The following is a 27,402-nucleotide window of genomic DNA, read 5'->3' as shown; positions in this document are numbered from 1 at the left end:
TATTGCAAAGACTGGGTTAAACCAGACTGCTGCTCAGTACTATCCCAGTCACTTGGTCACTTGAAGCAAGACCTGGCATTTCATCCTTTAAGCTTCACCATAGTCATCTCAGTGGACAGTGGTAGCAATAACTAAAGCACCCTGTGCCATCTCTTTGATACTGTTGAATTATGGTCCTATTTGGAGAGATTCCAGCCTGCAAAAATTCCTCCCTCCATCAATTAGCAGGTACTCATATCTGACTCCTGCTCCCCTTCCTGCAAGAGCTGCTGTAAACTCATTTAGGAGGTCTGCTTCCCAGTCTGAAGCAATACAGGGTATATAGAGTAGGATGCATGTTCTGCAGACCCCTTACACCTCTCCAAATGCCAAATTCCACAAGTCCAACTGCTCCTAGAAACTTGAACTCAGTAATTGGCTAACACGTGGCTACTTCCCTTCAGAATTTAGAATGAGGAAAAGACCACTTCTGGTTCGTTAAGTATGATCAATAAAATATAGAAGGATCTGGGGTCATTGAAGTTCAAGGACTTCCAGATATTATTTCAGAGTAACAACCAGGATAATGTTCCTGTAAAGAATGAAAAGCTACACTTCCAAATTCATTTTATGAGTCAGCATTACAGATACCAAAACCAGATAAAAACACTACCCCCCCAAAACAAAACAAACTCACAGGCCACTATCTCTGATAAACATAGATATAAAAATCCTCAACAAAATACTAGCTAATCTGGGGTGCCTGGGTTGGCTCAGTCAGTTAAGCGTCCAACTTCAGCTCAGGTCATGATCTCACGGTTTGTGAGTTCAAACCATGTCAGCTGTGCTGACAACAGCTCAGAGCCTGGAGCCAGCTTCCGATTCTGTGTTTCCCTCTCTCTCTCTCTGCCTCTCCCTGGCTAATGCTCTGTCTCTCTCAAAAATAAACATTAAAAAAAATTCAAAACACTAGCTAATCAACTCCAACAATACATTAAAAAATCCACCCACCACAATCAAGTGGGATTTATTTCTGGATACAAGGGTGGCTCAGTATTTGCAAATCAACCAACCTGATATATCACATCAACACGAGAAGGGTTTAAAACCATATGATCATTTCAAAAGATGCAAAAAAAAGCATCTGACAAAGCACAACATCCATTCATAATAAAAACCCTTAACAAAGTAGGTTTAGAGGGAATATACCTTAACATAATAAAGGCCATATATGAAAAAGTTAGTTAGCATATAGTGCAACAATGATTTCAGGGGTAGATTCCTTAATGTCCCTTACCCATTTAGCCCATCTCCCCTCCCACAACCCCTCCAGTAACTCTTGTTTGTTCTCCATATTTAAGAGAACTGTTTTTATATTATTTTTGCTTCCCTTCCCTTATGTTCATCTGTTCTGTGTCTTAAAATCCTCATATGAGTGAAGTCATATAATATTTGTTATTCTCTGACTAATTTTGCTTAGCATAATACTCTCTAGTTCCATCCAAGTAGTTGCAAATTCTTGCCTAGATTATTTTGACAGCCTCCTAACCATTCTCCCTGGTTTACTCTTGTCTCCTATTCCCAGTCTGTTCTCAACACAAGTAGTCACAGTGATCTTTTTAAAGCATCAATCAGATTATTTCACTCTGCCCAAAACCTTCCAAAGGATAATTTCACATGGAGATCACTAGCTAGAGTCATTGCACTAATTATTCCCTCTACCTGAAATGTTCTTTCCCCAACAATGCAATGGCAAAAATCCCTTACTCTTTCAAGGGTAAACATTTCTAAAATGTTACCTATTCCATTTCCCTATATGATACTGTGACCTGCTTTCCTCTAACCCCCCTTACTCTACTGTTTCTTTTCTCTCTCTCTCTCTGATGGCAGCTCTTCTTGGATTAATCAAGTTGTTTTTTAACCCCTGCTTCATTGATCTGGAAATTATCCACTGTTTCATTTTCTTTTTTTGAAAAACAGTAATTATTATTATCAAAGTTTTAACAAATAATCCTGTTTTAAAAGAGTCTAAGGTTAGCCAGTATCTCAACCTTTCTGTACAAAATTAAAGAATCCTAACTCCAATTCTCCCCTATCCCCTTTCAATTTACATGATATTTGGTCCAATATTTTAGGTCTAGCTTGCTTTTATATTGCCAAATCAGTAATTACTATTGTTTCATGCAAGAATTGTTTTCTTCGATTTACTCATATTTTCTAATTTCTTTGCTCAGCATTTCTTCTTGGATCTCACTGAGCAATGATTTCAGTGAGAATCCAGTATTGATAAACATTCTAAATGTTGATGTTGTCTGAAAATGTCTCTATTTTGCTCAATGATTTCCAATGATAATTAAGCAGGTATGAAATCCTACAACTACTTACTAAGAGTGACTTTTTTCTCAATATCTTAAATATATTATTCCATTGTTTTATGGCTCCCATTACTGCTGTTAAGGAGCTTACTCTTGGGATTGTTGCTCCTTTGTAGATAATTTTTTTCCTCAAGTTCCTTTTTTTTTTTTTTAACCCTTAACTTTGGATTTTAGATATAATTCACATACCCATAAAAGCCAACCTCTTAAAGTATACAAGTCAGAGGTTTTTAGTATCCTCTCACAAGGGTGTGAAACCATCACCACTAATTCCAGAACATTTTCATGAAGCCCCAAAAGAACTCCATTAGTCATAAACAGACACTCTCCATCCCCTATTCCTCCTCTACCTCCCTTCCCAGGAAACAACCAATGTACTTTCTGTCTCTATGGATTCACCTATTCTGGATATTTCATAGAAATGGGATAATACATTATATGGCCTTCGTGTTTGGCTTCTTTCAGTAAGCATAAAGTTTTCCAGATTCATCCATATTGTAGTATTTATCAATATTCATTTCTTTCTATGGCTAAATAATATTTGATTGTGTGATACACATTTTATTTATCCATTTATAAATTGATGGACATTTGGTTTGTTTCTATTTTTTGACTTTTTAAAATATTGCTATGAACACCTGTCTGTATATCTGTCTTGGGTGAACTTCCTTGCTAAACTCATTTATTAGAGTTCTTTTAGTTTTTGTCAATTCTTGAGGGTTCTCTAGGTGCTTTAAAGACCTCTCTATGGTGCTACAATTTTACTGCAATGTTTCTAGATGGAGATTTATTTCTGCTTATTATGCTTCATGATATTATTTTATTTCTAATCAATTCTGGAAGGTCAAAATCACTACCTATATGAATATTGCCTTTCCCCCATTTCTCTATATTTTGTTGGACATTCATATTGTATCTTCCATACTTCTTAGTTTTCATTTATAGTTTACATCTTTCATCTCTGTGCTGCACTCTAGATAAAATTTTATTCACTTTGGGGGCACCGGGGTGGCTCAGTTGATCTGACTCTTGATTTTGACTCATATCCCAGGGTTGTGGGATTGAGTACCACATCAAGCTCAATGTGGAGGCTGCTTGGGATTCTCTCTGTGTCCTTCTGTCCCTCTTGCCTCCTTGTGCTCTCTCTCTCAAATTTAAAAAAAAGGGGGGGGGGCACCTGGGTGGCTCAGTCAGTTAAGCATCTGACTTCAGCCTGGGTCATGATCTCACAGTTGTGAGTTTGAGCCCCACATAGGGCTCTGTGCTGACAGTGCGAAGCCTGATTTGGATTCTCTCTCTCCCTCTCTCTCTGCCCCTCACGCTCTCAAAAATAAATACCTTAAAAATAAAATTTAAATTAAAAAAATTTACTAACTTTGTCTATGGTTTTACTATATAACCTGTAAAGTTTTCAAATCTAAGGACACAATAAATTTATTTATTTTTAAGTTTACTTATTTATTTTGAGAGGGAGAGAGAAAGAGAGTGCACATAAGTATGAGAGGGACAGAAAGAGGGAAAGAGAGAATCCCAAGCAGGCTCTGTGCTATCAGTGTGGAGCTTGATGCTGGGCTCAATCCCTCAAACCGAGAGACCATGACCTGAGACGAAATTAAGAGTCAGACACTTAACTGACTGAGTTGCCCAGGCATCCCAATGACACAATATATTTAATTTCTTGAATTCTAATTTGCATTCTTCCCAGATATGCCTGGTATTTTTTACTAAATATATGTCTTCTTTCTCTTGTCTCTCCTTTTATATTTTTATTCATTTTAAATATATTTATTTTGTAATCTTTATCCACAATGTTACTTTTGAGGTTTTGGGGCTTATTGTTCCTTTTTTCTTTTGAGTGTGTTTGTGGGGGAATGGTGGGGGGAGAGAGAGACTGACTCAAGCAGGCTCATGCTCAGTTCAGAGACCAACTCAAGGCTTGATCCCAAGACCCTGGAATCATGACCTGAGCCAAAATCGAGAGTCTGACCCTCAACCGACTGAGCCACCCAAGTGTCCTTGTTTCTTTTTATTCTATTGAATCTCGGTTGTGGTGGATTGTTTCTTTTTAAAAATTTTTTAAATTTTTTAAAAATTTATTTATTGCTGAGAGAGGGACAGTGTGAGCAGGAGAGGGTCAGAGACAGAGGGAGACACAGAACCTGAAGCAGGCTTCAGGCTCTGAGCTAGCTGACAGCACAAAGCCCGATGTGAGGCTCGAACCCACGAACCATGAGATCATGACCTGAGCCAAAGTCGGACGCCCAACCAACTGAGCCACCCAGGCGCCCCAAGGATTTTTTCCTTTATGATCTGTTTCTTTTGTACTGTGAAAGCACTTTGAGTGTGGCTTTATTTATGGGAACCTTGTACTATGTGATTTGAAGGTATGTCATTTAAATGCAATTTTGAGTTTCTAACAGACTTGTCAAGGTTACTACTACCTAGAATCAGTTCCTAGACCACATACACATTATAAACTCCAGGCCCCAAATTCACTTGAATAAAGGCCTACAGTTAAAAATTCTCAAGGGAAACTTTACATTATTAATAGCCCTACTTATGCAGATGAGACTAAAGAACTTTTCATTTCTCCATTTCAGTGGGTAAACTGTTTTCCTAGTCCACTGTGGGCAAAGTCCTTTGAGGGTCCTAATTATATGTGGGGTCTCAATTCTATGGTACCTTAGAGTCTCTTTACCCAAAAAAAGCTCAAGGCCTTATCATCTTTCCCCTAAAGGAAANTTTTATTATTTAAAAAAATTTTTTTTAACATTTATTTATTTTTGAGAGACAGATCATGAGCAGGGAAGGGTCAGAGAGAGAGGAAAACACAGAATCGGAAGCAGGCTCCAGGCTCCGTGCTGACAGCTCAGAACCCATGAACTGTGAGATCGTGACCTGAGCCAACAATGGACGCTCAACCAACTGAGCCACCCAGGCGCCCCACATATTAATTTTTTAGATTTAGGTTCCTTGGCATTTTCTTCACAGTCTACTCAATTTAGCTATGCATGTAAAGCAATAATTATAATAGCTAATATTTATTAAGTGCTAACTAGGTACTTTTTAAAGCACATGTAGTATATCATACCGTAGGGAGTAGGTACTATTATTATTCCCTTTATATAGAGAAGGAACTTGAGGCACAGAGAGGCTAAGTAGCTTGCCCTAAGTCTCAATAAAGTATTAACATTTTCTGAAGCCCAATGTAACTTTCATCTCTTTGCACTGGGACTGTTCTGGACATCTCCATTCTGAAGATGATTCAGGGGTGCCTGGGTGGCTCAGGTGGTTAAGTGTCCAACTCTTGATTTCAGCTCAAGTCATATCTCACAGTCATGGGATCAAGCCCAGTGTAGAGCTCTGCATTGAGTGTGGAGCCTGCTTGAGATTCTTTCTGCCCCTTCCCCTGTTTGTGCTGTCTCTCAGAATAAATAAGCTTTAAATAATAATAATAATAAAAGATGATTCAGAAGGCATGTATCCATAAAAACAAGGGCATGATTCAGCTTGTAGCAGATTATAACAGCCAAACCTAAAAGTCTCAGCAAACCAAAAGTCCTGCAACGATACCAACTTACAGTGAAAAGAAACAAACACAGGTCTAAAGCTCAAAGGTCAATGTCTAAGGTATCACCACATGGATTTCAAAGATCCAGAAGGCAGAGTGCCTGGCTGACTCAGTCCATTAAATGTCTGACTCTTGGTTTCAGCTCAGGTGATAATCTCATGGTTCATGAGTTCTAATCTAGTCCCACGTCAGGCTCTGTGCTCACAGTACAGAGCCTATTTGGAATTCTCTCTCTCCCTCTCTGTCTCTGCACCACTCCTCCCCACTCCTCCCTCTGTCCCTCTCTGTCTCTCTCCCTGTCTCCCTCTCCCTCAAAATAAATAAATAAACTTTAAGAAAAATTTAAGGATCCAGAATGCTTGGAATGAATTGACAGTTTTAAAGTAAAAAACATGAGGAATGGGGAAACTGGCCAAATGCAGGTCAGTGCAATATCTTCTCTTGGAATTGTGTGACATACTGGGAAAATTCCCAATATGACAGTGGCAACATGTCCCCACTCCCAGTCTCAAGATGAAGAAAGAGCTGCCCACCACATGTTAGTAAATGTGCCCACCACCTACATACTGGATAATTCTATCATTGGTGATTGTAGGTGATGTATACATCCCCAGAGTTCTAAATAAATAAACTTGGTAGTAGAGATGGGAGAGACATTTAAAAGCCCTAGGCTGGGGACTGCTTCAGAATTTGTGTATTCTAAACATGTCTATATTTCCAGTGCCTGGGACAATGGCTGATACATAGCTATTATTACTTGGATAACTAATGAATGGGAGAGAATGGTCCTGTCATACATTTTTAAAGCAGTACATCTCTTGGTAATCAAAGGAAAGTAGCCAATGAGACTAAAGATTTTTTCTTTGAATGAAGTTATACTTCCACTACAGAGGCCCTCCACAAATATGGGCCCTGGTAAAATGAAATAGTATAAAGCTTTTCCCGATTAGTGTCTGGGAAGATGTGGAAAATTTAGTTTGTCTTTACTAGTTCCCATAGTTAAGTCTGAATAACTAAAATGATGTTCATGAAAAAAAAAAAGTGGCTCACAGCTCAAACAATGGCACGTTTTCTTCAAGACAATTATTGTACTTTGATAATTCAACAGTAGTGTTTTATGCATAATTATTTTGTCATGTAGAATATTTAAAAGATAGTCAATATTTTTAAATGTAATCTCTATGATCAACATGGAGCTTAAACTCACAACCCCAAAATCAAGAGTTGCATGCAATACTGACTGAGCCAGCCAGGTGCCTCTAAAGAATGTCGAGATTTAATAAAATTACTAATGTTTATTGCTGCAATAAGAACATTCTAAGTGAATCTAGTTGTGTTTTCTTTTTTTCCTGCAAATGAATGGTGGTGAAAAAAAACTACAACTACTAGAATATTTTGGTTTCATTTGTGCTGAGGTGCTTCAGATGTTTTACCCACTGTGACGCTGTAAAATCAGTGCAAATGTTACCCAGTGAAAAAGGCAAATAATGTTTCAGTGTTCCTATAAAAATAGTTTTGGCACCGCAGTCCTTCTGAAGGGGTCTCAGCCCTTCTGGGGTCTGTGGACCTACTTGATCACAGTATTTTTATAAATTAAGCTTGCTAAAATTTTATAGAATTAAAACATATATGTTTATAAAGGAAATGGGCCCACAATTTTTTTTAATGTTTTATTTATTTCTAGGAGAAAGAGAGAGAGACAGCATGAGCAGGGGAGCGCCAGAGAGAGAGAGGGAGTCACAGACTCTGAAATAGGCTCCAGGCTCTGAACTGGCTGTCAGCACAGAGCCCGACGCAGAGGCTTGAACCCATGAACCGCGAGATCATGACCTAAGCGAAAGTCGGATGCTTAACCAACTAAGCCACCCAGGCGCCCCGTGGGCCCATAATTTTCTTAGGCTGTTGTTATCTGGCTTTGAATCAAAGTTATACTATTATTATAAAATAACTTAGGCAGTTCTCCATCTTATTCTATTTTCCAGCACAACTTTATAAGACATGAATTACTCATTCCTTGAAGTTTCCTGAGCTCTGTTTGGGACCATAATGTAGAGGCCTAAGGACAGACTTAAAAGCTACAGAGAAAAAAAACTGCAATATAATGAGACTTATGAACCACAGACACTTCCAAACAGTTCAGTTCACTCTTTGGTCCTTCTACATAAACTTCATGCAAACATTTAGACTAGGAAGAATATACCTCTTTTTAAAATAATTAGTAATTCAAAAGGGACCAGAACAAAATCTATGCAAAGATACTATAGAAAATCAATATCCAGAATATATAAGAACTCCTATAACTCAACAACAACAAACACCACCAGATTTTAAGATGAGCAAAGGACTTGAGGGAGGCTTGGGTGGCTCAGTCAGTTAAGCGTCTGACTTTAGCTCAGGTCATGATCTCGCAGTCAGTGAGTTTGAGCCCCATGTGGGGCTCTGTGCTGACCGCTCAGAGCCAAGAGCCTGCTTGGGATTTGGTGTTTCCACCTCTCTCTCCCCCTCAAAAATAATTAAATGTTAAAAAAATTTTTTTAATGAGCCAAGGACTTGAATAGACATTTCTCCTAAAATATATACGTGGCCAAAAAGCACATGAAAAGTTGCTCTACATCACTAATCATTAGGGAAATGCAAATCAAAACCACAATAACCTACCACTATATACCCACTAGAATGGGTATAATCAATAAGACAGAATATCTAGTGTTGGTAAGAATGTAGAAAGACAATCCAACAAATATTGCTGGTAGGAATATAAAATGATATAGCCACTGCAGAAAACAGTTAGGAGGTTCTTAAAAAGTTAAGTGTAAATTTACAACACAATTTCATTCCTAGGATTCTGTCCAAGAGAAATGAAAACATATGTCCACACAATAACATGTATGCAAACGTTCACAGCAATATTTACACCTAATAGTCCCAAACTAGAAACACTCCAAATGTCCATCAACTGGTGAATGGATTAACAAAATGTGGTCTATCCATACAATGAAATATTATTCAGGAATAAAAAAGAATTAACTACTGATGTGTGCTACAACAAATAAACCTCAAAAAACAATGCTAAAAGAAACCAGAAACAAACTACAAAGTATATGATTCCATTTATATGAAATGTTCAGAAACAACAAATTTATACAGCCAAAATCAGATCAGTGGTTGCCTAAGGCAAACGGGTGCCTAGGAGAAACAGCACAATGGTACAATGGGCACAAGAAAACTCTTTGGGTTATGAAAATATTCTATATTTAGATTATGGTGATGGCTGCACAATTTTACAAATTTGATAAAACTGATGAGGTTTCTTAGGGTGATGGGGGTTCCGTTCTTGACAATAGCTAGGCCTCCAGTATCCTGTGAGTCTTCTTTAGCATATGAAAATCTCATTGGAAACTTCTCTTGACTTTACCTTTCCCAAATCTCAAATATATAACCTGTCTCTCCACAGGGTCCAAGGCAGCTCTTCCTGCTCACAGGTCTTCTCCCTGTGCTTTAATAGAATCGCCTTTTTGCACCAAAGACATCTTCAAGAATTCCTTCTTGAATGTCAGCTCCAAACCATGCCGCCCCCATCACCCCAGAACCTCATCAAAAACCACTGGATAACTTGGAATTGGTTACTTTTACAGTATATAAACTGTATCTCAGTAAACTTATTTTTAATTATACAGGCATCTAAGACTGTGTCTTATGTACTCGGTGGACCTAAGAATCCTTCCTCCTCTTCCTTCCTGAATAATTCAGTCTAGAAGCCATTAGATGATGATGATGGCCAAGTGGCTAGAGGGTTGGGGGAAGGCACTACACATGCATATTACATATATACATTCTCTAGGAACAGTGAACCCAAATATCAACAATCATGCCCACCACCCATATCCTGGGTTTTAAATACCATTCTTGGGGCACCTTGGTGGCTCAGTCGGTTGCGCATCTGACTTCAGCTCAGGTCATGATCTCATAGCTCATGGGTTCAAGCCCCACATCGGGCTCTGTGCTGATAGCCAGCTCAGAGCCTGGAGCCTGTTTCAGATTCTGTGTCTCCCTCTCTCTCTCTGACCCTCCCCTGCTCATGCTGTCTGTCTCTCTCTCTCTCTCTCTCTCTCTCAGAAATAAAACATTTAAAAATAAATAAATAAATAAATAAATAAATACCATTCTTTACTAAAAGGAACCATGTTCATTGGAGAAATGGCTAATACAAGGGCTAGGACAGGGAAAGTACAAAATAAGCCAGTCAGGCATGTCTTACAGAGCTAGAGAATTAGGAAGTTCTCAAAGAACGGTGGGGAAATGTTAAAAAAAAAAAAAAAGACAACAGCAGCTGCTACCATAAGAGACTCCTCTTGACTAAATATGGTATAATTTGAACATCAATATATATAATGTTATTAACAGATTACAGCCCACTAAATAAAATAAGAGCCCATTGAATTCATGCTGATACGAGCGAAAAAATGAAGAGGGAGAAGAAAAAGCTTTCCCTTACAGTGCAGTGCCAACTGATGAGTGCAGAAAAAATGATGGAATTTGAAAAATAACCATTTGGCAACCAGCATAGGGTAATAATTCAGCCAAGAAACATCAATGGATGCTAAAAATAATGAGTTAAAATTTGACAAGAAGTGGGGGTAGTTACATAATTTCAAGAAATGTCCCTCAAAATACTTGTTAATTAGAGACGGGGGGAAATAACATTACAGCAGAGAAACCTAGAAGATCAAGTGACCAAGGCTGATTTCACGGTAATGGGATAAAATGAAAGCCTATATCGATAGGATGCAACAAGAACACACCTTTTTTTTTTTTCAGGAACAGTAATATTCCTGTCAATGATGCTGGAGGTAACCAGAATTTGCACCCTAAAATATGCTACTTTGGCAAAAGGAATATTTTAAGCCAAACGCAACTGAGAATCAACAAATATGGGAAGAATTCTCTGCCTAAAACCAGGCAAATTTCCCTTTAAGGAGTATGTCCCTCTGTACCTGGGAGAGAAGAGTTACAATGTGTTTGCATAAACAGACCTTATGTTCCATTAGTTCCTCCACTTATTTCCTATTATTCTCTACAATTTATCATACCTTAACACCCAAACTTTTCCCTTTATAAAAGGATACATAAGCTTCTGAGTCTAACCAGTTCTTTGAGTTACATTTCTTTTCTGTGAATTCCTATGTGTGTAAATATTGATAAAAACTGTATGCCTTTCCTCCTATTAATCTTTTCTTTGTTAGTTTAATTTACCGGTCCCCAGGCACTGAATTAAAAGAGCAGAGCAAAAGTTTTCCTTAACAGTGCATAACCTGAGCCAAAATCAAGAGTTGGAGGCTCAAGTGACTGGGCCACCTAGGCACTCCTGAAATTATTTTTTAAAAATAGCTGCTAACCTCCAAAGGAATCACCTGAAATGTTCTCAGATTGGCTGTAATAGTGGTGAATAAGGTGGAAGGCTGAAAGCTTACTAGATAAATAGCATTCTCTCTCACTCCACCACGTGCTGTGAACTTTCCTACTGCCAATTTGGGCCTATACTCCCACCCAGAGGATCTAGTATATACAGCCGAATGAAATAATGGATGAATCCATCTCAATTTCCTAGGACAGGAAAACTAATTCCCTCCACATAAGGTTGGGAAATGCATTCTTCATCCTTAAGGAACAATTTAATATGACTTTTTAGTTAGCTACTTTGAGATACTATTTCTTACCCATCAGACTGGAAATAATTCAAAAGCTTGATAATATATTCAGTTGACAAGGACGTGAGCAAATACAGGAGTCCCCTTGCTTTTTAATTTTTAATAGCTTTTTATTTTTAATTGAACTATAACTGACATACAACAGAAGTCCCAAGTTATCAGAAGTTTCAGTCTTGGCAGTTTCAGTTACCCACAGTCGGGAAGACATAACGTCAGACAGTCAGCAGTACCTAATGCTACGTCACGGTGCCTGTATCATTCACCTCACTTCATCTCATCACGTAGGTATCTTATTATCTCACATCACCATAAGAAGAGTGAGTACAAGATATTTTGAGAGAGAGACCACATTCACATATACAAGGAGACTACTGTAGACATTATCTTATACCCACCGGTGGAAATACATGATGATATAACCGCTATTTTTGGACACTGGACAATAGCTAATAAAACTACATATGCATTTATTTTTTGACTCAGCATCCACAAATCTAGGAGTTTACCTAGATTTGAAGGCACACCTGAAAATTAACTCTTCTATGCTAGATAACTCTATCTATCTGATAAATCATTGAAAATTATTTGTGTAGCTGACTTTTCCCCTAGTGTGCTAGCTCCAGCTCCAAACCTCCTATCTACAAAGACAAAAGAAGTGACAGACCCAAGCCCTTATGACAATCAGGATTGGCATTGGTTTCTCTTCCTGTAGCATCCAGAGGCATGAAAGAGAAGCTGTTGCAAGAGCTCCTAAAGAACCCTAAGAAATAACATTTATCTTTGTGATTGCCTGGGCTGGTGGGTTCTTGCTATCTGGATCAGTTCTCACCTTTCAGAGCACCTACGTAACAAGGGTCTGCATAAAAGCTGTCCCAGGATGACTACTAAAAGCCAAAAGAGGAAGCCAAGCTTTTCCTCAGTTCAGTAATCAGTCAGCAGCTACTTAAATGGCAAGTTCCAAGGGCCTTCACACACACAAAAATCTTCTGTTGCACTACTCTGGGTATACAATCTTCACTACAAAGGAGTAGTTACCAGGTTTGAAACAAGACCAAGAAACTGGTGACATTGAGGCATCAGGTTGAAGGCCCAGGAAAGAATCTAGCTAAATTGACTTCAGAGTAAGGGTAACAAATAGATTACAAGGGGGAAATTCCTTTTGTAAGTATTGTAGCTAATAAATGGAAAGGGAATGGGAATATCAACTTTTTTTTGCAAACTTCTAATAAAATAATGGGTCTAATTATTAATGGCCAATACTATCAAAACATGGGAAAGATCTGACATAACCTGCCTCCTGACAATTATATACTACAAACCAACTACTAAACATTCTTATCCAGCTTCCCAAATCAAACTAGCATCAGATCAAGCCACCAGTTTATGAGAAATATAGAGGTCATTAGAACCATGCTAAATAACCTCTCAGGGATGCAATTAGCAAAATTCAGAATGTAGGAAAAGTCTATGAGAACAAATATTTACAGATAAAATGACAGTCTGGGATTTGCTTTAAAATACTTGGGTTGTGGGGAATAGGCAGAGATGCAGAAGGGATAATACACTGACCATGAGTTGATAAGTAAACACTCAAGATATAAGACTACTCTATTTTGTAATGTTTTTGAGAGTTTCTATAATACAGCATTTATTTATTTTTAACACTTATTCATTTTTGAGAGACAGTGCACGAGCAGGGGAGGAGGAGAGAGAGAGAGGGAGACACAGAATCTGAAACAGGCTGCAGGCTCTGAGCTGTCAGCACAGAACCCGATGTGGGGCTCGAACTCACGGACCATGAGATCATGACCTGAGCTGAAGTTGGACACTTAACCGACTGAGCCACCCAGGTGCCCCTAACAACATTTAAAATAGAGTATTTCAGTGAAGAAAAATTTCCTACTTCCAGAAACAGAAATACCCTTTAGAAACCTTCAGCTTCTTGCTCTTAATCCAAGAACAAGCCTTTGGCATCTTGCCAAAAAGAGCTGTGTTTATTCCGAGATACCTGAAGCCAGTATCTATGAAAAATTCTCTGCCATACAAAGTTTCCTGAGGTTAAGTCACAGCTAGTATTCTTCATTACTTTACCTTTCTATGAAGAAGAAGGAAGAAGGAAGAAGGAAGAAGAAGAAGAACAACAACAACAACAACAACAAGGGTTGTGACTCCATCGGTTAAGTGTTCCAATCTTGATATCAGATCAGGTTGTGATCTCTCGTGGGATCAAGCCTGTGTCAGACTCCATGCTGAATGTGGAGCCTGCTTGGGATTCTCTCTCTCCCTCTCTCTCTACCCCTCCGCACTTGCATGCATGCATGGCTTTCTCTCTCAAAATAAACATTAAAGAAAATAAAGAACAGGGGCGCCTCAGTGGCTTAGTCGGTTGAGCGTCCGACTTTCGCTTAGGTCATGATCTCGCGATTCGTGGGTTCGAGCCCCGCATCGGGCTCTGTGCTGACTGCCAGCTCAGAGCCTGGAGCCTGTTTCAGAGTCTGTATCTCCCTCTCTCTCTGACCCTCCCCTGCTCACGCTGTCTCTCTCTCTCTCTCTCTCCTAGAAATAAAAATATTAAAAAAAAAAAAAAGAAAGAAAATAAAGAACAAAAACAAACAAAAAAACAAAAGTACTTTCCCTTTCTTAATAGGAGAACCCTATCTCCTGACGACACTCTCAAGCTGTTCTTTCCCTTACCTAAGAGGAGAGGGAAAAATGAAACACCTTAAACCTGGTTTGATGAATTTTCCTCACTGTCAAAAATAGTCCAAAAAGAGTTTTTCTCATGTTAGGCCACATCCTGCTGCACCCCAACTGGCCAATTTTTAGTAGCAATTAGTGAAACCATATGCGAGGGCAGAAGAGCACCCAGCTGCCAGTAACAAAGTTTCCATGGGCAGGACATAATGATAAGTGATACCTACAGTTCTCCAAGGGAAAATAATATGAGAAAATGGAACAGAAACAAAATGAAGTGTGGGGATCAACATGTGAGTTTTCCAACAAAGACAGCAACAAAGTAACTGTTATAGAAGCCAAGGTAGCATTCTGAACAGTTTTACATGTATTGACTCTTCTAATCCTTATAGCAACCCCTGTAGGGCTATTTTTATCCCAATTTTAATGATGTAGAAAACGGAGGCAGAAAGAAGTGAAGTAATTTGATTACAACAGGGCTAGGAAAAGAACAAGTTCTGGAGATGTTCCTCTTTTAGAGTCACTTTGAAAAGCAGTTGTTTAAAAACAGACAGACAAGAAAAGCAGGTGTTGGTAAAATGAAAATAGTGCTTTCTCTTTGGCAGGAAACAATCTTAACACTACCAAAAAGGGGTATCAAAGTCTGCCTAGTCTTGGAGGAGGCCCAAAAGAACACCTGTCCTTTGCTGTAAAAGTCTACAAAAAGCCTCTCACACATGTGACATGGGAGGGGCCAGAGGGCTGAATTAGTGCCAGCTGTAAACTTCAGTAGTGAACTTGTTTGCTGAAGATGTTTAAGCAAAGGCTGAATAGCTTTTTACTAGACACTGTATAAAAAAGAATTCCAATACAGTAGGGAGTGGGCTAGAGTTAGAACCCTTCCAATATAAGCTCAAATAGGGAGTTCTTGCTGCAAACCCTCCCACCTATCAAGCTGACAAAGTCTATGGCAATTTAAATCTGAATCAAAATATAAACATTCTATATGCCAAGAAGTTGCCAACACCAAACTTTTATTCAGGAGGCCTAGCTGGGCCAGGGAATAGCCAAAGACACAAATGCCTTTTTTTTTTTTCTTCAGGGACTTCAGTTATACCATAGACCATATCTAGGATCCTTTCAAATCAGGTTATGTCAACAATGCAATACCCATGTCTGAATGCCAATCAATAGGCTAGAATCATATTCTTGGAAGATGTACAAGTTAACTAAAGGTTATAGCTTAGGGGTGTCTGGGTGGCTCAGTCTGTTAAGCATCTGACTCTTGATTTCAGTTTAGGTCATGATCTCACAGTTCATAAGATCAAGCCCTGCATTGGGCTCCACACTGACAGAGGAGAGGCTGCTAGGGATTCTCCCTCTCCTCTCTCTGCCCCTCCCCTGCTCTTTCTCTCTCTCAAATAAACTTTAAAGTTAATGGTTAATAATTCAACCCAAATCATGAGCATATTTATTATGCCTCTTAAGGTTGATCAGACTCATCTAAGACATTTAAGAGTCACCATCAGGCTTGCCTAAAACAGACCCATCCATCCTTTCCCAGCAAGGAACAAACAAATGTAGTATACAGTTAGAGCAGGCATCATTTAAAAACTGTGTCTTAATTGTTCTCCAAATTATTATGGGCAACAATTTGTAAGGTCCTAAACACATCATTAAGATGCAGTCAATAAGGAAGGTTAAGATTCTGAGCAGGGTTCTAACAACCATGCAAAAGGATACTATTTTCTAGCCCTTCAGGCCAATGCACCCAAAAGCCTCAATGGCTATATTAGTTTGCTGGCACTGCCATAATTAAGGCCATAATCTAGGTGGCTCCAACAAAAGACATTTTTTGCCTCACAGTTCTGGAGACTGGAAGGTGTCAGAAGGGTGGGTTTCTTCTATGGACTCACTCCCTGGCTTCTTTATGGCTGTCTTCTCTGTGTCTATGTCCTAAATCCCTCCTTACAGGATACCACTTGTATCAGGACCCACCCCAATGACCTCATTTAACCTGTAAAGACCCTATCTCCAAATACACTCACATTACAGGTACTGGGGAGGTTTAACTTCAATATATGAATTCTAGGGGACACAATTCAACCCATAACAATAGTTATACTCCACGAGAATAAAAAAGAACTCAATAATGGCCACTGGAAGATAGCAGTGTAAAAATCCTAGTTCCCTCTCTCGTGTCATCCATTTTTATTTTATTATTTTTAAGAGATTTTATTGTTCAATAATCTCTAAATTCAACATGGGGCTTGAACCCACAACCCTGAGATCAAGAGTCACACTCTCCACTGACTGAGCCAGCCAAGCACCCTTTGGGTCATCAATTTTTAGAGGTCAAATTCACTGCCAGTAGCTCTCAATTTTTAGTTCCTCACATTGCTTACTAGAATCATTTTTCTCTTCTTTCAACTTGCATTTGCTCAGTTGCTTAATAATAGTGATGTTCAAAGGACCTATCTACATGGTAAGGATTTATAGAATTTATGTGCATTGCTGTGTTCACTAAGCACTGATTCTGTTCTAGACTCTGAATGTGAAGAGACAGAGAACAATACTAAGTCAGTGAATGACAGCAAGGAGCAGTAAAAGATAAAAGTGAGTAAAATAAGCCTAAAAGAGGAAAGAAGGCAATAAAGACAAGGGCCTTGAAATAACAATTCCTACCCCCCAGTATGGGAAGATTTAGTAAAGAATGTTATGAATGTCATTTGGGGAAGAGAAAACCTGGGGCAGCAAAATAATTTAGGCTTAAGATAATTTAGTATCTTAGATGGAGAAACAGAACAATACAGTTGATAGGAATATGATCTCTAAAGCCAGAATGCCTAGGTTTTACTCCCAATTCTGCCACTTGCCAGCTGTTTTATCTTGAGTAATTTATTTAACCTCTCTGTGCCTTTGTCTTCTCATCTGCAAAATGAGCTCAATAATAATCCCTGCCTCATAGAATTGGTGGGAGGATTAAATGACCTCAAATTTTTAAATACTTAGAATGGTACCTAGGAGCTATGAAGTCCTCAGAGTTTGTTAGTTTATTAACTAAATACACAATAGCACATGTTTCATCAGAAACATTACAGAAGAGGGTTTCAGACAAGAGATATTGGAATAAGATTCTATGGGATTGAATGCCAGTTTCTACTGTGTATTAATTACTTATTTAACCTCTCTGTATCACATTGCCTTCATCTATAAAATAAATTTACTTGGATTATCTACTTCCGCAATAAAATGTACTTGTATTACCATCTCATCACAGTATTTTGATGATTAGTAAAATGCTTTTCACACACAGTAAATAAATGCTTGGCAAATTTTACCTATTTATATTCTTCTGTTACTTCAGTTCCTAACCTTTCCTGAGTAAGGTTGATAAAACAATTAAAGAGTCTGTCTAGCTTCTACTAGGTCTATCTAACATGTATATCAGTCTACCAATAATCTCAAGAAGCAATCTTCACTTCTGATCATGGAAGCATGAGTTCAAAATATTAGGAAGATTGGATTTTTGCTTCCTGCCATGATGGGAAAACAGAGACCAGATTCCCCCTTGTGCCTTAAAAACTAAAAACAAAAACAAAAAAAACCCAAACAGATCATACATATGAAACAACAGCTCTTAGACATTTGTACAGAAGGGAGACCTACAAGTCCTAAGATTGCCCCAGTTTACTACCTGAAGAACGTTTCTAGGAAGCAACACAAGGAGTATCCAAATTGCCTAGCAGTCTACCTGAGCTGAAGAGTCAGCAATGAGAAGCTGGGAGGTTAAGATGGCTAGATTTGGAAGGCAGAGTACGAGAAAGGAGAGAGAACTATATAGAGAAAGCTCAGCAAGAAGGTTCCTCTGGAATTTTCAGCCGAGTGATGTGGGTAAGAAAACTATCCAAGAATATGAGTAGGCAGGACACTCCCCAGAGCTCACACAGGGCCAGGAAGAGATCATGTTCCTACCAGCATGAGTGGAGAAAAAACTCATAACGTATACGCATCAAGTACTCAGAAAGCACTGCTGCAGAATTAAGGAAAAATTAGCCCCAAATGCTGCTCTAGGCCCACCTAACAAAGCCTGAAAGTAATCCTCAAAAGGATCAAGCTATGTATTTCCAGATAATTTAACTGCATCCCAGAATAAAATTCAAGAGTGTTTAAAGAAATACATAAACATACGCAGCAAACAAGGTAAAATCATCTTGCCAAATCACTGAACTGGTAATTTGCATGAAACAGATAAAAAAGAAGAATGGAATGAAACACTTAAAATAGTGACCAGACATGTGAACAAGTCTAGGGGGGAAAAACCTAACATAAAATTTAATAAATTTTCAATCCTAAACTGCAAGTCATTGCTTCGGGTTGTGTGTCCTAAGACCATAGATATCAAGAGAGAATACTTAGAGCCATATGCCAAGAAGGGCACACCTAGGCTGTGGGTGTACCCTTATAATAATTCTCAGCATCATACACCAGCATCTAATACCTTGAGAAAGGTGACTTCAGGAAGCGTCAGCCTCCAACACTGTCCTATGTCAATCTAACAATGCCCTAATATCTGTGGAATTTGAGCTTTTATATCAAACAATGTCACTTAAGTTTATACAGTAAGTTTTGCTTCTACTCAAATTTCTAGTTTTCCAGGTTTACTTTTTTCCCTAACAAAAAGTTTAACAAATACCTACTGACCAAACATATTTTCCTTTTTGAAAAAATTTTTGATTGATTTCCAAGATACCTCTCTCTTGATTCTTCTCATTCCTAAAAAGCTACTCCTTTTTTGATCTCTCCTCTGCTAGTTCCTCATCTCCCCAGTCTCTCAAAGTCAGACGGCCCCAGGGCTCAGTCGTTTGATATTTCTTCCTTCTTTATCAGTAGATACTCACTGGACGATCTCATAAATCTAATCATTTGTTTCACTTATACACTGACAATTCCTTATATTTCTTCAGCCCAGGCCTCACCTGTCTTTAACTGAATGTCTAATTTAGCTATTCTTACAGTTTCCCAGTCTCAGTTCATAGTTCTTCCAATTTCCTAGCTACTCAACCTCAAATTTTCAGTCATCCTTCACTCATCAAACTCTGCATCTAATCCATCAACAAATCCTATTGATTCTACCTCCAAAATATATCCTCACATCTGACCACTTCTTACCACCTGTACCACCATGGGTTCAAACAACCATTGTGTCTTACCTAGAATATACAGTAGCCTTCTTTTATATTTTTATTTATTTTGAGAGAAAGAGACACACAGCATGAGTAGGGATGGGGCAGAGAGAGGAGAAAGAGAGAGAATCCCAAACAGGATTCACACTGTCAGCGCAGAACCTGATGTAGGGTTTGAACTCACAAACTGTGAGATCATGCCCTGAGCTGAAATCAAGAGTCTGGCACTTAACTGACTGAGCCACCCAGGCACCCCAGGTAGCCTTTTAACTACAGCCACAGGGATCCTCTGGATTTAAGTCAGATCATAACACTCTTCTGCTTCAAACCCTCCAACAGCTTCTTATGTCACTCAGCATAAAAACAAAACTCCCAAGAATGGATTTAAAGCTCTCTTCCATCTGGCTTCTCACTATGTCTCAGACTTCATTTCCTACTTTTTACCTCATAACTTATTCCACATGAGCGTCACTGGATTCTGTGGAACAAAGAACACATGAAGCAGGCTCTTAGATCAGGTCTCTGGCACTTACTGTTGCCTCTATCTGAAGCACTCTTCCTTCAGGAATCTCTATTTTGGCTCTGTGACTGTCCTTCAGGTCTTTGCTCATATGTCAACTTATGAGGACCCTCCCTGGTCCTCACATTCCCTATTCTCCTCATCCTATTCTCTCCACATCACATATGTCCATCTGTTGCATATTCACTCATTAGTTTGTCTCCCTCCACTAGAATCTAAGCTCCTCTGAGGGCAAGTACTTTACCTCTTTGTGTTCACTCTTTAGTTCTTCGTGCCTAAAACACTGTCCAGCACATAGCATTACTCAAATGCTGATTATATTAAAAGGGAGAAAGAACTGAGAAGAAGGTTATTTTCAGCAATCTGAACAATTCACTTAACCTACTTTAGAATCAAATTTTCCTGTTGTATAAAATGTGGCATTTGGACTAGCTAATCTTTAGAGAGCTCCAGCATTCTGCCATGCTATGCTTCTCCTATGGTCACAAGGCTGTCCAATAGTCACAATGGGCACATAACTGTCTAACTACTCATATGCTATATTACTTTCTCCTGAATTTTGAATACAGCAGAAATCTCTGAAATTCCTCTTACTCTTCTCTGTGACTTTTATTCTGTTGCTTCCCATCATTAAGGAGAATGGTCTGGGTTTTTACCTACTAGGTCAAAAGCAATCACTAAGGCCACACTCACGTCGCAGCAGGTTGCCTTACCTCCACTGCAGTGGACGGCTGGAACAGGGACTGCCAGGACTGCTGTGAGCTTGCGGGTTCAGGAAAAAGGCAAGAGGAGAAGTAGCCAGAGCACAATCAGCACTAAATGGGATTTTAGTGAAGTAAAGAGCTGGAGTCGATGTGGGTGAAAACATGTGCTGGTTTACTTCAGATCCTCGGCAAAGAGTAGAGATTCTGACAACGTACCACAGTAGAAAAAAGAAGGGTCAGGGATAATTTCTCAACCAAAAAGAAACATATTCAAAGTGGGTTAGTTTAGGCACGAGGCTCAAAACTAGTGGTCAAAACTCATTCTCAAATATCATACCTCAGTGCAATGTTGGCACAGAATGACCATCAAAGCTAAAACTTAATCCACAGAATTAAAACCAAAAATTTAAGCTTTGGGTATTCAAAGTATTTAGAATTGGCTCCTGGAAATATATTACAAATTGACTACAAATCAACAATTAGCAAGAAGTAATATTTTGTGTTCAAGGACTAAAACTTCCTACAGAAATGTGTATGCCCATAAAAGTTAAACATTAATAGTTCATAAGTTAGATTATATCTATCATAACACCAACTTATTTAGCTAACTCTTGCCTAATGAGTACATTAAATAACATCATTTAATTCTGTCTAATAAATTTTGCTTCTATTTAACTTTAAGTGTTTTAGGTTACTTTTTTCCCCTAAAAACAACCTAGCCATTTTGATGTGTTAAGTCCTAATGAAGACTATTAAGTAAATAGCATCATTAGACTGAAAACAGATGGTAAATATGGATTTCTACTTTGTTGATCATGGATAATGTCACAGATGATGAAAAATAATTGACAGATGCACAGCATTTAATTTGCTATAGTAGGAGCACGGCTTTCCACACAAACACCGTATTTAGCCACAATATTTCATTCTAAAGATTTATTTCAAACTTAAGTATCACACAAGCACCTGTTTAAAAATGTTAATTTCCTATATTGTTATTACTGACTATTTGAATATGGTGACATTCTACTTGTTTTAATTACGTATATTCAAAGAAAATATTTGCTACGACTCATCCCTTTGGCATATTTCTCAGATGAGTACGCAAAACAAGGATACAAAAGGATAGATAAGTAGAAGGCAGAAAACTGTTTAAAATTGCAGGTGTGCCCAAATTCCCATAAATTCAACATATTAATAAAAATTGTAAGAAGTGGAATATTAATTTTGGATTAATTCCTCACTTTCAAAAAGACTTTCACGTTTCTCAGGAACTATTTAAAACATCAGCTCCCTAGTGTACACAAGCCAGAGCTAATTAGAACATACAATCAAATAGTTCTTATTGGGGCCCCTGGGTGGCTCAGTCAGTTAAGCATCCGACTCGGCTCAGGTCATGATCTCACAGCTCATAGGTTCGTGAGTTCAAGTCCTGCATCAGGCTCTCTGCTGTCAGCACAGAGCCCACTTCAAATCCTCCGTTCCATTTACTCTCTCTCTCAAAAATAAATAAAAATATTTTTATAACTATTCTTAAAAGATGGTTCTTGGGCATGGAGGAGGGCACTTGTGGGGATGAGCAATGGGTGTTATATGGAAACCAACTTGACAATAAACTATTAAAAAATAATAAATAAATAAATAAAATAAATAAATAGATAGTTCTTATTAACCTAAATAATATTGCTTATGGAGTTTTAAATCTTATCACATAAAATGAGGGTTAGCCATGTTGGTGAATATATAATTAAGATTATAAATCTATGAAAACCAAATCTCATTCTCTACTGGCTAGTAATTAACACTTGGCAAACTGGCTAAACACTGAGGTTAGAGTTTATAAGGGATTGTTTAAAAACGGAAAGGTGATTTATAAACTCCTTACTAGCTCCTCAGGGGGAATTTTCCTAAGTTAAATTCAAAGTCGCTAAAACAGATACAATGGTTACCAACAGCAGTCCACCAACATTTGAAGAGCATGATTCTGACCATTTATGTTTTCTTAAACTACAAACTTAATTTTAAAAACTTACAGTTTTACTTTAAATGATACTTTAGTTTGTGAAGCTTCTTTTTTATGGTCTTTAACTTTTAGTCTAAGTAGGAGAATAAACCATTTTTAACACATATGCCAATCCTTCTAATTATATATTTCAAACAAGTCCAGTCTTCCAAGGTCTGGCAGAATCATTGATTCAATCAATGAGCATCCACTAACACAGAAGGCAATGATCCAAAGAAAAGCCACTGAAGAAGTATGTCTATTTAAGTACACCATGCTGACTCCAGGTAAACACTAACATTTAGGGGAAGAAAATCTGAAGTGCGTTCCCTCCACCCTGTGAGTTACACAAAGGCAGTTCAAGACAGATCAATGAGCGGAATGGATTCTAGGACACTTCATTCCCTGGTTCCCTAATTGCTGATCAATTCACTCTGCACTTCATTAAATAAGCCTGAGCAGCTTTTGGAAAAGCCACGCCGAAATGGAAGCCTTCTTCCATTCCCTAGCTTTGAAATCCTTATCTCAGTATTTTTCTATTTCTATTTTACTTCTATATTGGCCAACACAGAAATAAAATTAGGTCACACCCAAAAGGACTCAGGCTTGGATCTGCAAGGGCAGTTCTGAGGTCCTGAGCTGACAGGCCAGGGGCAGAAATACAATACCGTCTCTAGTCCAAGGAGAAGATACTTTCATTTCCATTTGTTTCTCACATTCATGGGGCTTGTATAGGCAGCTTTGACAGTAAGTTTAAATACAAATTTGCTTTCAAGGCAAGAATAAAGATCTTCATCATTAACCCAGTTCCCCAGGTACCTAAGCTCCCCTAAAATGATATCTAACTCAATTTTCAGAATTAGAAGCTTCATAGGCCCCTGCCAGGGACCAGTGTTTTGACCTTGAATTTATAAAGCCAGCCCAGCCCTCTTGGCATCTCCAAGGCAGAGTCTTTATCCAAGCAAATGAAAGTGTGTTAGTTGGCATTAGTTCTTTTCCTGACATGTGCCAGTTTCCACTCAGAGACCCCAGCCTCCTTACTGAATCCGCAGACATGGTGCTCCCAGTCTCTCTCTCCTCCGTTTCATCATTTTCCTGGCTACTCAAGCTTTTGCCCTCTCACACTCGGGAGTCTTGGCAGGAAGTTCTCTCACACAAGGGGTATGCAGTCTATAAGCCAAAGGAAACTTACAAAGGTTTCCCAAACTTAAGAGAAAAATTAAAGCACTGTTCTTCTAAAACATAATATTCAAAATCCCTCCCCACCCCCACTGCAAAAGACTTAAAAGCCCAGGAGGCAGCAATGAGGCACAGTGAGGAGTCCCAGATCCCAAATGAATCAGCTGTCCTCTGATCTGCCTGACATCATTCACACTCAGCCTGTAACAAATCAGAGCGTCAGAGAGCACCTTGTTCCTCCTCAGTGACAAGAACCAAACTCCCTCCCCCACAAGTCAGTTGCAACCTCCAACCCTGAGGCCTGGTAGCAGTGAAGACTCTGGCAAAACTGTAAATACCAACTTAAAAACTCACACTGGGACAGAAATACCATTAACTCGGAAGGTTTGGGCCACTACAGAACACTATCCCCTCCCTGTTCTATAGTGGGCAGGGGATTGGAAGAAAGCATATTAAGATCCCAAATTGGTAAATTAAGGAGCTAAAAATACATGGGCATTTCTGCATTATTATTCATTCCCAAGCCCAGGTCAGGTGAAGGATGACAGTGTTAATGTTAGGGCTCAAAGCACAGCCATTATTCAAATTCAAATTTGACCAATTTAAATAAACTCTGTAGTCCCTCCATAAACAAAGTTCAGCATCCTTTTTAATTCAATTTCTATTACTCTCTAATCACTTGAATAACCTTGTGGTGAGAAAAGCCATAGGAAAGCTAAGAAAATAAGCCCAGAAAGTACTGGTTTAACTTCAGCCAGTAACTATTAATAAAATCATTTGCATGGCAGATGTTACACAAGACATTAAGGTGAGCTACAGAAGAACTCTAAAGAAGTGTAAGCTACTTAACTTTATATGCTTTGTTTTCCCCATCTGTAGAATGCCAACAATTAAGGTGCCTACTATATAGGTTGTGGTAAAGATTAATATATGTAAAACAGAAAAGTGCCTAGCACAGAGGAAATGCTATAGAAGCATTAGCTGTTATTATAGGTCTTGTCCTCCAGGAGCTAGCTCCCAATGTAGAGGAGATAAGCGCAAACACATAAAAAACCATCTGATAAAAACAGCCTGGCCTGAAGAAAGCCAAGTGATCAGGTAAAGCCAAGTGATCAAACAGAACTAAACAACAACAGCTAAGGGAGCCAGAGTAAGCAAAAGTCTTGGTCCCCTGCTTCAGAGCACCTGCCAACTCATTTATCTAGATGACAAAGTATGTCAAACTGTTTTTCTAGCGTAACATTCAAAGGCCTAATTCATACCCCAACCAATAGTTTTTCAGCTGCAGGTCACAACTCTTTATTAACTCATAAAATCAATTCAGGAAGTCAGGACCAACATTTTCTTAAAAGGGAAACAGAATGAAATAGAATAGAAAATATCAGAGTGCTTCACGCAGTAAGAACTGTTTTATGAAGTGTGTATGTTTGTGACATCTATGGACAAACTCATGTGGTGGGCTGCAATGTAAAATCTATTTGTTATTAAGGGTCAGAGTCGGGGTGCCTGGGGGGCTCAGTCAGTTAAGCATCTGACTTCGGCTCAGGTCATGATCTCATGGTTTGTGAGTTTGAGACCCACCTCAGGCTCTGTGCTGACAGCTCAGAGCCTGGAGCCTGCTTCAGATTTTCTCTCTCTCTCTCTCTCTCTCTCTCTCTCTCTCTCTCTCTCCGCCTCCTCTGCTTCAATCTCTCTCAATTATCTCTTTCTCTCTCTCTCTCAAAAATAAACAAACATTAAAACTTCTTGGGGAAAATAAAGGGGGGGAAGAGAGTCTACAAAATTTGAGAGCCACTGTTCTAATTACCCAAACAAACTCGCCCCCACCTAGTAGCTACAGTCACTCCTCATCCCATATACTAGTACAATCACTCGGCTCACACAGTTCCTACTTCAGAATCCTGTTTGGGATTCTGTAGAAGTCCTTTTCTGTTTAAGTCCTAATGGGAACACCCTCAGAAATCTATAACCTGTCAACAAGTACTGAGTCCCACTTTGGGAAACTTTTGTGATATTATCAGGGTCAGTCACAAAAGCCCACACTCCCACAACTAAGAAACCAGCTGTGGTCTATCCCCATCTCAGGCCAAGTTAAGGCCAGCCTTAAGTTTCTACTCAGCATTGTCTCCATTCTCTAATACCCAAGCCCATGCTCCTGAACAATAGTAATAGTGATATAATAATGATGACATAACAGGAACCAACATTTATACATTTATAAGTACTTACTATGTACTAGATTCTATTCTAAGCATGTTATACATAATACCCAGGTAGTCCTCATCACAGTCCTATGATATATGTGCCATTATTATTCTCATTATTAAAAAAAAAAAAGGCACAAAGATGTTAAAATCATGCCAGCAGTAAAGGGGAAAGTACACTCTCTTCAATATATTTGCACCTAGTTACCCTCCATATGAATATGTATGCTAGCCAGAAGTATTCCTGTCTTCAGCCAAGTTGGTGAACTGAAGTAATCTCTAGAATCAGTGATATGAACCATTGTGCTATAAATACCTTTCAGCAGAAGATTCTAACAACAGCAGCAAACACACTTCTCTCTAGCCTGCTATGCAATAATAAATTGGGAGATGAGACAGAGCATGAAGATCCTTAAATAGTGCTAAAGGTTAGAAAATACTTGATTTTTAGAGAATGGGAGTCATATTTCACGTCCTTCATCTGACCCAAAGAAGATATCACTCTTACTCATGGGTTTAACATCCCCACACAAAGCACTTTCTTTAAACTTACTGGCATTATAATACATTTGTGCCAATATTTCTGTGGCTGTGTCAGCACAGGGCTTAACATTTCCCTGGGATTGGATAGCGCTCAACAATTTGAGGTATGGAAAATTAAAAATCTACTTTTTCTTATTTGTTCACACAACTATTTATCGACTGCATTACTACCCTTAGGCCTGGCAAGAAGAGTCACTGCCTAGGCTTCTCACTTTGGCAGTTCTCCAAAATAACAAACACACAAAAAATAAATTCATTAAAGAAATGGGTTGCCTCTATCACACTTGTGATCTGGAATTCAGTACTGACAAAGCAGAACCCTCAAAATCCATTCTCATGACTTATACTGTTCAAACCCCAGGAAAACACTTGCCCACATGTTTCTTCCTATATATATATTTTTCTTCCTATGTATATTTTAAGAAGACAACCATGTCACATTGCTATTATGGGCTGTGAAACTGCAAACATCAGAGAGAATTCTGCTGAGATTATAAAGTATCTGAACAGCAAAGGGCCTTAGAAGCAAAAAGACAAATTAATTAACCTGTCAAATCCTTCCTCCTCTCAGATAACATGAATAAAATAGGTTTCTTGGCTAATCCAAGTATGGTTCCATATACAACCCAACAACTATTTACTTAATTTCCTTCTGTTCAGATTCATGGTTCTAAAGATATTCATCATTTACTTCAGTATTCATAACAGAGCACATGGCAGCTGAAGAACATTTTGCAGAATTAAGGAATTCAAATCAA

General features: G+C 38.6%; 1 protein-coding gene across 3 annotated transcripts in view; it reads right to left on the bottom strand.

Moving 5' to 3' along the window:
* MAST2 (microtubule associated serine/threonine kinase 2) overlaps window positions 1-27,402 on the bottom strand; it is a 178,182-nt gene that overhangs the window by 67,324 nt on the left and 83,456 nt on the right. The window lies entirely within an intron of this gene.

This window comes from Crocuta crocuta, unplaced genomic scaffold, assembly GCF_008692635.1.
Source record: "Crocuta crocuta isolate KB4526 unplaced genomic scaffold, BGI_CrCroc_1.0 scaffold367, whole genome shotgun sequence".
NCBI lineage: Eukaryota > Metazoa > Chordata > Mammalia > Carnivora > Hyaenidae > Crocuta > Crocuta crocuta.
This window is presented reverse-complemented; position numbering and strand designations above follow the sequence as displayed.